At 35.7% G+C, this 12,714-nt stretch overlaps 1 pseudogene; it reads right to left on the bottom strand.

The window, feature by feature from the left end:
* Nucleotides 1-537: 537 nt before the first annotated feature.
* Nucleotides 538-8,812, bottom strand: LOC116106021 (annotated as a pseudogene).
* Between the last annotated feature and the right edge of the window lie 3,902 nt (nucleotides 8,813-12,714).

Raw genomic sequence — 12,714 nt, forward strand, 5'->3', positions numbered from 1 at the left:
GTGAAGAAATTTGATAGAAAGATTATAAAGTAGTGTAATTAACATTTAAATGCTCATAGATAGGGTATTGTACTGAATTTTAAACTAAGCTTTTAGTAGTTATACTTAATATTCAAGCTTAATGGTCAAGGTGGTCTGGTGGTTATAGTAGAGTAGTCACATGAATGGAATTCGGTGGCCACTTTTGTAAACTTTTGTTTTTGTGGAACCTAGTTGAGGTTGTGTGCATGTGGTGGTTAATGGCTATAGAAGCTGGAATTGTTAAGGAACGCTTTGTTTTAAATGATTTAAGTTTTACATCCGAAACCTATTTTACACAAAGAATTCCATCTGGTCAATTGACTTATCAAGATCATGTCTGTGCGCTGTGGCGGTTTAGATTGGTTGTAATTTCTTAGAAGATGTATTATTTACATTTCGATTCATGTTGGAGTAAAATGGCATTTTATCATCTATGATTTTTAATTGAAAGATCAAATAAGTTAACACTGCTATTGGTTTTTGAACCTTCCTAAATATGTGTTCTTTGCACTATGTTCAGGCAGAAACTGGGTTTAGTGAAACTTGATGGACCTACAGAGAACCAACCAGAAGAGACAGCAAAATGCAGTTGATATATGGCCTACCTCTTAGTTTCCTGCTAAACATAGCTTTCGCTCTGACACTCAGTTAGAATTCTACTAGCAGCATAGGCCGATAAGCTGCCAGTCCAGCAATAGTAACGGAGACCCTAAGATAAATCAAACAAAAATCCTGTTAGAAAATGTACATTAACAAAAAAAAATCAGTGCTATACAATTCATGGATTAATCCTGGGAGATGTGGAACTAGTAGACAACAAACACACCCAGAAACAAACATAAGTGAGTTGTTGACACGATGGGGTATCGCTTCCTGCCCTTCCCGACCTCAGTTTCAGGAATGTTCAAACGAGGGTGTTCAGCTGCCTCACAATTTGCTGAATAAATTTTTGGATCTCCTACTTTCATGCTTACATGAATAGGAGGCTCGATTCCCATCTCCTGACTAACCTAAAATTGGAAAAGGAAAGGAAATTATTTGTTCTCCATAATCAATGACTAGCAATTTATAGGAACAATCATCCAAAGATGTTTATATTTGTGTAGTCTAAGTAGCCAAAGACTGTTCTTACCATTGCTGATATTGTACGGTGATTTGACATGGATCCAAGTCATCCTTGGCTGCAATAAGAAGGCATGGCACCCCATGACCGGACTTCCCCTTGCCTGGCAACCTCACCAGCAGTTCCTCTGGCCTTTCCATGAATGTTCAACTGAACTGGAAATTAGAAACAATGCAGTTCATGATATCTACATATTCAAATAAATTAAAATATCATGACAGAACGAATCACAAAACATAGAGGGAGCGAAATTAAATTACTGTGCATACACACTCTTGTTAATCACAAAAAGCCAACGAAGATAAAATAAAAGCATCACCCCAATTTTAATTCTGACCATGGTGCACAGGCAAATGCATGACAGAAGAGAGAGGAGGCATAAATCCAATAAAATGACAGTAGTAAAGAAATACATAGACAAACAATCACAAGCACTAATCCAACAAGAAGAGTTCACGTTGCAAATATATGATAAAGTTTTTAAGTACCTATCATAGACGAATAAAGCAACATCACAGGTTGCCATATATGCCTTATAAGAGAAAACTTCTTACTCCATCTTCGGGTATTTCTTGCAAAATAAGTGTCTTCTTAGTTCCCTGACCATCATCATCAAATTTGTAACATCCCAAGACAATGAGAACATGCATAACACATGTACGAGAATCAGAATACTGAAAACATAGAAAAATGCCATTAAATCTGCAATGTCTTTTACAGATGAACCGCATAATATCCAGATATCAGAATGACGATAACATAGATAAATCCCATCAATTCTGCAACATCTCATGACAGATGAACGACGTAGTAATCTCCCAGATATCAGAATATTGATGTAAAGATAATAGGAAAAAAAATTCAGTTCACTTCCAGGCCGGAATTTTAGGAATACAACGAGAAAGGGAGGAGTGGACATCAAGATGGAGGGGAGGGAGTAGAAATATAAAACTACCAGATAACATTGTGTTTCTAGTGTTAGTACTTACCCCAAGCTGGTCGACCACATTTGCTGCATATCGGTCAGAAGTTGTTGGATAATAATATTCTGAGAAAGGCCTGTAATCGAATTCGAGGACACTAAAATATAAGTCCTTAGACAAAAAGAGAGTAACATGGAAAGTCAAAATGAGTAGACTCTACAGTCAAGAAATAAAAACTAGATGAAAAGTAATGCACAAATTAGCAAGATCAATAACTGACTATGTTACATTGAAATTGGAACAGGTCAACACCTTCCCAAAAATGAATCAAACAGTGCAGACTTCCAGCATTTAGAGCCAAAAACAAAGCAGCGAAAGAACATTCTTTCAGTTAGTTGCTCCTTACGACGGCTGATTTTCTCCTACTAACATGAAACACTTTGGCCGCATCACACGAATCCAACGAATCAAATTAGCCAAAGTGCGTCGTGGATCAAAGTAGTGTCATTAGGGCCCACTGAACCAAGCATTTTTACCAGACCATTAACAAATAGTTCAAATTGATTAAAATGCATATGCAAAAAGTTAAACGTAATTTGTGGAAGTCAACATATAAGGAGAACGATTCTTCTGCTTTATACAACCAAAAGATGTACACGAGAAGGGGTAAATAAACATAAACGAGACAAAGTCCTGGAAAAAACTAGGGTAGGACAGATAGTACAGACAGAAGAAAGCATTAAGACATTAAAAAACGTATAGAAGCAATACAACTCGTAAAACTATATAGTGCCCAGATGAAGTTTTTCTTGACAAAGATGAAAGCCTTTATTCATAGGAGAAGCAAACGAGTCAAAAAACACAAAAAAAAGTCGGACATGTCAATGAAACAAACTGTATAAAAACCAGGCAACTGTAACTATAACATAAGAGTAAAAATAACATATTTAAAAGCCAAAAGATGTTTATTAAGCAACCATTAATTCCAAAAACTTTATAGGAAACAGCCTACAAAAGTGTGTAAACTCTTGGCAAACCCCGTCCATGTATGGCCAAATATAATTTATAAACTTGTCATGGGAACCCAAATAAACACAAAAACATACATGGACGCTCATGTGTTCAAGCACAGGCTCATCTTACATAGTTAATGAATAAATCGAGATTAAACAAAACCTCATGGTCAACCTGGTTTGATACAATGTTCAGACATGATTCATTTTAAAAGTTCAAACTAATAGAATTAATGGTTCCTCAACATGGTAGTAGAGCCAAGTCGACTAGCATGTTTTGTTGTTGACATTCTCTGATTGTACTATAAGTTATAACCTGTATTGGGTCCAGGGTGTGTGTTCATTTTTAGTTCCATAAAACAAGTTTGTCAATTAAAATTTGGCGGTGTGTACATAGGAAACGTATTAGAGTTTAGATACCATTGCTAGACTTTTTCCTATAAGCATATTAAAATTGTGTTAATCTCAGATGAGAATGCAATTTGCATGTATCACTGAACATAACTGATTAATCATTTAACAATATAAACTAAAAATTGAAACAGGACACAGTGAAAGAATAAGCCCATAAAATATTGCTTTATGATAACATATGTCACCATTTGCTATATTAACCCATGGAAGGGCAAAAATCAAAGTGACAGTCATACAAACCTCAGATAGGAAACCCTTAAGAGTTAAATTGCCCAGCGATGTTTTCTCTCCAGCATCCCTGTAACGAGCTTCATCCCATGGACTGGATTAAAAAACGGACAGTACATAAGAACTTATATTTGGCAATTGTTGAAATGTAAAATAGGAAATAGAATTATTCTCTTTGTAATATAGGAAATAGAATTATTCTCATTGTAATATAGGAAATAGAATTATTCTCATTGTAATATAGGAAATAGAATTATAATAGGAATGTAACAATTTACTTCCTAGATTACTTCCTAGATTAGTTTTTTGTTTTTGCTATAAATTCATTGTACATCTCATTACGAAATACAAGAAAAATATTTCTCCACATGGTATCAGAGCTTCGTATCTGAAATTTCAAAAATTTTCTCTCTTTCTTGCATTTTTTTTTCTTTCGGCAACTGTTCTCCGGCGACTGTTCTCCGGCAACGATCAAAATTTGGTCCAATCACACTGGACTGATCGTCTTCTCCTCGTCGTCCTAACCCGAGTGCTTTCATCGTCGGCCGCCGCTGCACGCGCCTTCACGAGCCGATCGTGATTATGATGAATACTTACAGTATCCCGGAGGTAAGGAAACTAACTCTCACAGGTACTGATTATGATGAATACTTACAGTATCAGGCCAGTAAGCAGTCTTCTTCATCCATTGCCTCCGTCGCTCAAACGGGTAATTCAGTTGCTTTCCTTTCTCAGTCTTCCGCTTTAGGACCTTGGGTCCTAGATTCAGGTGCCTCAGATCATATTTCTGGTAACCCTCATTTACTTACTCAGATTACAAATACTGTATCTTTACCTCCTGTTACTTTAGCCAATGCGTCTAAAGCCGATGTTCAAGCTATTGGATGTGCAAAACCCCTCCCCTCCTTAGCATTAGACTCTGTGCTTTATATTCCCAAATGTCCATTTAATCTCGTGTCTGTTAGTAAACTTACCCGCTCCTTAAATTGCTCTATTCGTTTTGATACTGACTCTGTTGTTATACAGGATCGCGCACAGTACGGATATTGGCACAGGACTTGAGTCACAGGGTCTCTATCATCTCCATATCCCTCTACATCATGCATTGTCTTCGAGTCTCCGGATCTCATTCATATCGTTTGGGCCATCCTAGTCTTTCCAAACTTCGGAAAATGATCCCAGGTCTACTACATTATCGTCCTTGAGTTGTGATTCGTGTCAGCTTGAAAGCATACTCATAGTTCTTTTCCAAAGCATGTTAATAAACGGGCTACGTCCCTCTTTGAGTTAGTGCATTCAGATGTGTGGGGTCCTTGTCGTGTTAACTCTATTTTGGGATTTAAATATTTTGTTACATTATTGATGACTATTCCTGTTGCACTTGGTTATTTCTTATGCGCTCTCGTTCTGAATTATTTTCCATATTTTCATCATTTTGTGCTGAAATTAAGACTCAACATAATACTACCATTCGTATATTACGAAGTGATAATGCTCGTGAATATTTCTCTGATCCTTTACTAAATTCATGACCTCAGGAATTCTTCACCAGTCTTCTTGTGTTTATAGTCCTCAATAGAATGGCATTGCTGAGCGTAAAAATAGACACCTTATTGAAACTGCTCGCACTCTTCTTTACATAGCCACGTCCCTTTCGGGTTTTGGGCTGACGCGGTTCTAACCGCCTGTTACTTAATAAACCGCATGCTTCTTCTGTCTTACAAGACCAGGTTCCACACTCCATTATTCCCTGATAGTCCATTTTTTCTCTCCCCCGCGTTCGCTACTTCATCTCTGCTGATGTTACGTTCTTTGAGTCTTTTCCATTTTTTCCTCATCCTCCGTGGAGTCTGATCCGGTAGTAATGTTCTACCGATTCCATACGTTGCTTTCCCACCTTCTTCTGTTTCGATACCTCAGTCTCCTACTAGGACCACTCCTCCTGTCGACAATAGTCTTGTTCCTTTTACAGGCGATCTGATGTTCCCACTGTCGTTCCTGAGATCCCTGTCCCTACAGGTCCTGTGCCCGATTCCTCTAATGCCACGGTCCTGTCTCCAGCTGATCAGTTTCCCATTGCTATTCGTAAAGGTATGCGGTCTACACGCAACCCTCATCCCATCTACAATTTTTTGAGTTATCATCGTTTATATCCTTCATATTATGCCTTTGTCTCCACCCTTTCTTCTGTTTCTGTTCCTTGCAATGTTCATGAGGCACTTTCTCACCCCGGGTGGCGTCAGGCAATGGTTGAAGAAATGTCTGCTTTGCATCATAATCAACTTTGGGGTTAGTTTCCTTACCTCTGGGCCATTTGATGTTGGTTGTCGATGGATTTACACTAAAGGTTGGTCCAATGGGAAGGTTGATCGGCTGAAAGCCCTTTGGTGGCCAAGGGATACACTCAGATCTATGGGACAGATTATTTGACACTTTTCTCCTGTTGCTAAGATGTCTTCCGTCCGGTTGTTCTTTGCTATGGCTGCCATTCGAAACTGGTCTAGGCATCAATTGGATATTAAATATGCTTTTCTCATGGTGACCTTCAGGAAGATATTATATGGAGCAACCTCCTGGTTTTATTGCTCAGGGGAGTCTGGTTTGGTATGTAACTTCGTCATTCTCATATGGTCTAAAACAGTCTCCTCGTGCTTGGTTTGGACGATTTACCACAGTTATCCAAGAGTTTGGTATGATTCGATGTGAGTCTGATCATTCTGTTTTCTATAGACATACATCATCAGGGCAGTGTATATCGGTGGTGTCTATGTCGATGATATTGTTATTATAGGAAGTGATCAAGTGGCATTGAACAGTTGAAGCAACACTTGTTCAAACACTTTCAGACGAAAGACTTAGGGCTACTCAGATACTTTCTTGGCATAGAAGTCGCTTAGTCTAAATCTGGTATTGTTATTTCTCAGAGGAAGTATGTACTGGATATTCTAGAGGAAATAGGGATGTCAGATTGCAGACCAATACTCTCCTATGGATCCTAATTTAAAACTTTTACCTGGACAGGGGGAGCCTCTACTGATCCTGGAAGGTATCGAAGACTTGTTGGAAAACTTAACTATCTTACTATCACACGACCGATTTTCCTTTTCTGTCAGCGTTGTGAGTCAATTCCTTCAACCTCCGTGTGATAGTCATTGGGATGCAGTTGTCCGATTTTAAGGTAATCAAGGGAGCACCAGGTAGGCTTCCTATATGAAAAAAAGGGTCATTCGCATATTGTCGGATATTCAGATGCTGATTGGGCAGGTTCTCCATCTGATAGACGTTCTACCTCAGGATTTTGTGTTCTTGTTGGAGGAAACCTAGTTCATGGAAAGTAAGAAACAAGCTTTTGTTGCAAGATCAAGTGCTGAAGCAGAGTATCGTGCAATGGCCTTAGCCACTTGTGAGCTGGTTTGGTTAAACAAATAATTCAAGAGTTGAGATTTGTCGAAGTATCACAAATGAAGTTACTCTGTGATAATCAAGCTGCCCTTCATATTGCTTCAAATCCAGTGTTTCATGAAGAACTAAACACATAGAAATTGATTGTCACTTTGTTCGAGAGAAAGTTCTATCAGGGTGTATTGCAACTAGTTATGTTAGTTCCAACGCCCAGTTAGCAGACACCCCTCCTAAGTCTCTCAAAGGTTCTCGTGTTGACTTTATTTGTAACAGCTTGTGCATATGACTTATATGCTCCAGCTTGAGGGGAGTGTTAAAATGTAAAATAGGAAATAGAATTATCTCTTTGTAATATAGGAAATAGATTATTCTCATTGTAATATAGGAAATAGAATTATAATAGAATAGGAAATAGAATTATAATAGGAATGTAACATTTACTTCCTATTAGTTTTTTGTTTTTTGCTATAATTCATTGTACATCTCATTATGAAATCCAAGAAAAATTTCTCCACAGCAATTATAAGGCATCGGTATAAATTTCAGTGAATCCTATCGCAGAAAACTTTTTTAAGAAAATTTGCTAAAAGATAGCAAAACCTAGAAATTAGATTATTGGCTGGATAGAGGAACAAGTCTGAAAAAACAGATTTCACCTTTCTGGTGCGGTTGAAAATAGATCTTCAAGCTCAGTGGGGCTCAGGGCTCCATCCTACAAAAGCAACAAGATTAAAGCATTCACAGATTTAGTGCAATGTATTAGTCAACACATAAAAGACAGCCCAAATATAAAGCACTCTCAATGGCATAAAGCAAGAATTCATATTGGCAGAGGGTAGAACATACATTATCCTTGTCATACGTTCCAAAGATACCACATAGAAATTCCACAACCTCACTTGCTAGCTCCAAACTCAGCAGGGCGGCATCAAAGAGTAAATATCTCAAATGATGTTATGAAAAGTTAATAAAAAAATTCCTTCTTTTTTCTCAGATAATAAAAGAGAAGGGCAGAGAGGAAATTTTTTATAAAACCACATTAATGTAGATCCAACAGCCACATGTAAATAAAAAAGTAGGATTTGAAAACTTAGACGGAATGATGTTCATAAATTCTCTTAGTACAGATACCTGGTCAGGAGCAAGCTTAGGTGGGACAGGAAGACACTCATCCCTTAGTTCTAAATCATCGCCATAACCAAATTTTCTCAGGACAGCCCAAGGAGTCTCAAGGTGCCCATTTCCAATGAAAAGAGCATGGAGAGTGACGAACCCTTTAAAGGTAACACCACGGTCATTGACTCCATCTGGTTGCTTCTCTTTTACAGCTCTTTTCGCTGCCACTATTTCAGCAGGTTTCAATGGAGCATTACAGCATTTAATCTGTTTAACATCAATTAAACATGTTAGACACTCAAAGAAGAGTGTAAATCAGCCATGGTAAGAAAGTATCAAAAGGGCAAAAAACATAAATACAAACAAACCCGAAAATCACTAAACTCTGCATCACTGAGGGCGTCATCCTTGTCTTGGTCACAAAGAAAAAATATCCCTTGCAATGCCCTGAGAAATAATTTTAGCGCCCAGGAAATTGATTGAATAAGGTGTTTTTTGCCCTTTGGGTGGTAGGTTTTTGGGGGAACAGGGAAAGGGTTGGAAAGCAAAACTTGTATAGGCTTTTTATACATATGGAATTTCCTTTTATATTTTTAGGGTTTCTTTCTAATTTTTAATCCCCACATCCAATTCGTATTTCACATAATTTACATAGGGATGGATTTGCAATTTTAAAAACTGTAAAATCTCTCATGGCCCCTATTAGTTTCAAAAATATCATGCACATCCTCGAGCTCTCTGAAGCTCATGAGCTTTTCAAGCCCATTGGCACTGTGTTTGAACTCGGCTCGACACTGTAGTTGAGCCGAGTAGAACATTTAACAAGCCGAGCTTGAGCCACTCAACTCGACTTTCACCCCTAGTCATTCTATAACGAAACTTGTAAAACTGTAAAATTTGGAAGCAGCCCTCTATCGCCAATTTTTGTTTAGGTGTCATAATTGATGGTTGGTACAAATAACAGGTTGTTATTAAGCAATTAATCAAGTTGTAATAAATTGACTTAGGACCTTTTTTTCAAGTGATAATGGGTAACTCATAAACTTGCATTACCAAGTTAAGAAAATTCATACAATTTGATGACAAGAATTTCTTCTCTTCGTATTTAGATGGATGAGTTTGTAATCTCATAGCAGTAAAATTCATTTTCAAAATGTCGCATACAGGTTTTTTTGTGGCCGTTTAGGTTTTCATTCAAGGTTTTTGCTCCTGACACTCAATTAGGTTTATTTGGATGTAAATGTCACATTTATGAACCAAACTTCACCTTGATCTCTGAATGTTAATTTTGTCGAAAAACCATAAAAATATATCGTAGAACCCTACAGTCTTAGACAATATGAAGAAAATAATGCAAGATTTTGGTGCATTTATGCTCTCGTATACTTGTACAACACAAAACAAGTTCACAAATCACATAGGAGGAATTTGAATTAAGACTAAATTTTTTAAAACAAAAGAAATTATAATATTATTTCTAATAATTTAAATTAAGACTAAATTTGTTAAAATAAAAAAATATTTAAAAGTGGGAATACTGATCAATTAGGTGGGTGTGGGTCTAGAGTCCACTTCCGTTCTATAAATTGAGGCTAAAGAATTATGGTGTAACAAGTTGACCCATTATCTCTTAAAGGGTGTTTGTCTAAGCTTATAAGCTGGTCAAACTTGCTTATAAGCTCTAAAATTAAGCTGACCTGTTTGTTTATAATCTTTTTGAGCTTATAAGTTGAGCTTATAAGCAAAAAAAAAATAAGTTGGGGGGGAGGTACTTTTTTTTTTTTTTTTGCTTATAAGCACTCTGCTTATAAGCTAGTTTGACCAAGTATATTACCACATTATCCTTATTTAATTTTAAAATTCCATAGTATACCCTTGTTTAATATAGTACCCTTTTTAGTCATTTTATAATAAAATGTACTTATAAGCCATATTTTACCAAACACGTCAACTACTTATCAGTCACTTATAAGTAGTTTAACCAAACACGTAATTGCTTAAAATTTTAAATGCTTATAAGCTAAAATTAGCTTATAAGTACTTGTTGCTTATAAGCTAATTTTCATAAGCTCAGACAAACACCCCCTTAGTAAAGATTATGAGATAATTATTCTAAACTAAACTCCTGAGCTACAGGGGAATAGCCTATGTCCATAAACCCCTTCTAGTTCTGGATATTACAGTCAACCCCCTGTTGTTGTCAAAAATTACCATTTCACCGTTAGTTTTTAAAGAAGTAGGGTACAAGAAATTAAAAATAATAAATAAAAGATAAACCCTAAAATAATTAAAAAAAATTGCTTGCTAACCCTCTTATTAACTTTACCGATAATTCTCAAAGATTTGAAAGCAAATATTATACCATTTTGTTCAATCACCTAGCACTTGTTAATGGTTATGGTGAATTTGTTATGGATAAGCCTGGAGATTTTTCTGTTGTTGCCTTGATTGAGTGTTTTATTGGTAGATGTTGTTCCGGAACAAGTGTGTTTTCTTGTTAAAGTTTTTCGAATTTTCATGTGATAGGGTACTTGGATTTCTCATGTTTTTTAATTTTTTTATTTTTGGAAAAAGGAGAGAAGGGCTGATGGATTGCTGGTTCACGATGCACAAGCGTGTTTATTCGATGTTTTTGAAACAGATTGTAAACAAATTTATTGTAATGACAGAAAACAATTTTTAAGCATATTTTTTCATAGGTAATATTATAGATGTTGTTAGATTTGATTATGAGTAACACTGAGAGCAAGATAAAGTAGAATATAGAGAATAATACTTTTATTATGAAGGAAATAAGTACATTAGTTTTTCACTCTGTGACCATCATGATCACTCACTTAGATCTTGAGAGTCAAAAGATTTAAATCTGAGATCATGCGTCTTAACCACCCATCTACTTTCTGTAAGCATATTTAGACAATTACAACTAATATACACCATTTATTGTCTTAATAAAACTAAAAAATTAAAAATAAAATAACGAAAAAAAATGTTTGTGGCAAGACTATAGATTAAAATTTTATTCAAAGTTTTAGGTGAATGAATTTCTTGGTATAATCAAATTACATTTTAGTTATTTTCTTTTACCTTCATGTGATTATGAGTAACAATGAGAGCAAGATAAAGTAGAATATAGAGAATAATACTTTTATTATAAAGGAAATACGTACATTGGTTTTTCACTTAGTGAAGTAGGTTTAGTAGGTTTAGATGATGTAGGTGGTGTTTATTTTTTTTTCTTAAGATTTTTCAGTTCCTCTGCTTCAAATGCATACTCCCTTGTGTTTATACCATAAATAATATCCATGGCAGATTGCATGTTGTCTAACATCTGGTCAATGACTTCTTTGAATTTTTGTCTAACAACATGTAGATTGTCTAAATTGGTGTCAACTTTTTGGAGAATGTCCGTCAATTCCAACATTGCTTGAACAATTGCTAAATCAATTAGGGAAACAAAATACAGTCAAGTTTTCTAAATATATGAAACGGTACATTTACATAGTTTATTATAGTTGTTTAGAATTAAACATAACATGATTTTGTAAATATAAACATGAAACGAACTTTCGACATACCAAGAGAGGATTTTTTTTTTTTGGTTTTTATATTTCTGGAAATGTGTATTACTATTTCGTTTGACAATTTATAATTTTGTGTTCATACCTTTTAGTTTCTTTGTTGGAGAATTATTGTTGTTGGCATTGCTGCTGATATTCATTACAGACTCTTTTGGTTGCGATGTTCTGTCAGCCATTGTCAAATTAACTTGGGGAGAAGCAACAAACAATGAAAGTGTATAATATTTGAAGCAATTTAAATGGGTGATTAATGTTAGAGGATTATTTATAGGAGAATAGGATACGAAGAGGTGGAAAATGAATAGACGACTGGTAACAAATAAACATGTCGATTGAAAAAGTGTTAATAACTCTTTGGATAACGGGATACAAAATGGTAGTAGACTATTTGCACAACTTTAAAGAAAAGGGTAATAAATATTTTCTTAAATATACAAGTTAAAGTTGGCATGATGATACTATAATATATTAGTTAAGTAGTTAATGATGGCATGGCAAGCTAGTTATAAAAAATTTATATGGTTCGTGTTACGATTCGATTCAATTATCAATTGCAACTTAATCAACTAAAACCACAATCAATCATAACACATGCAAGAAACAATCAACCAAGAAGAACACGATTTACCGTGGTTCACTTATCCAAGACTTGGATAAGCTACATCCACATTGAACTCCATAATTGAGGAGCTCTCTGTACTAATTAGAACCTTTGTTACATATTACACACTTACAAATCACCACTTTCTTCTCCCTTAATCCTTTCTTCTGAATACCCGTAATTTTGCCCTAGGGGAAACTCAATTTGGAAACCCCTAAACTGAGAGTAAACCCAACCCTCATAGAGTGATTGAATGTCACTACAACAATTATAGAAATCACACAGAAGAAGA

Source organism: Pistacia vera, unplaced genomic scaffold (genome assembly GCF_008641045.1).
Source record: "Pistacia vera cultivar Batoury unplaced genomic scaffold, PisVer_v2 Contig508, whole genome shotgun sequence".
In the NCBI taxonomy this organism is placed as follows: Eukaryota; Viridiplantae; Streptophyta; class Magnoliopsida; order Sapindales; family Anacardiaceae; genus Pistacia; species Pistacia vera.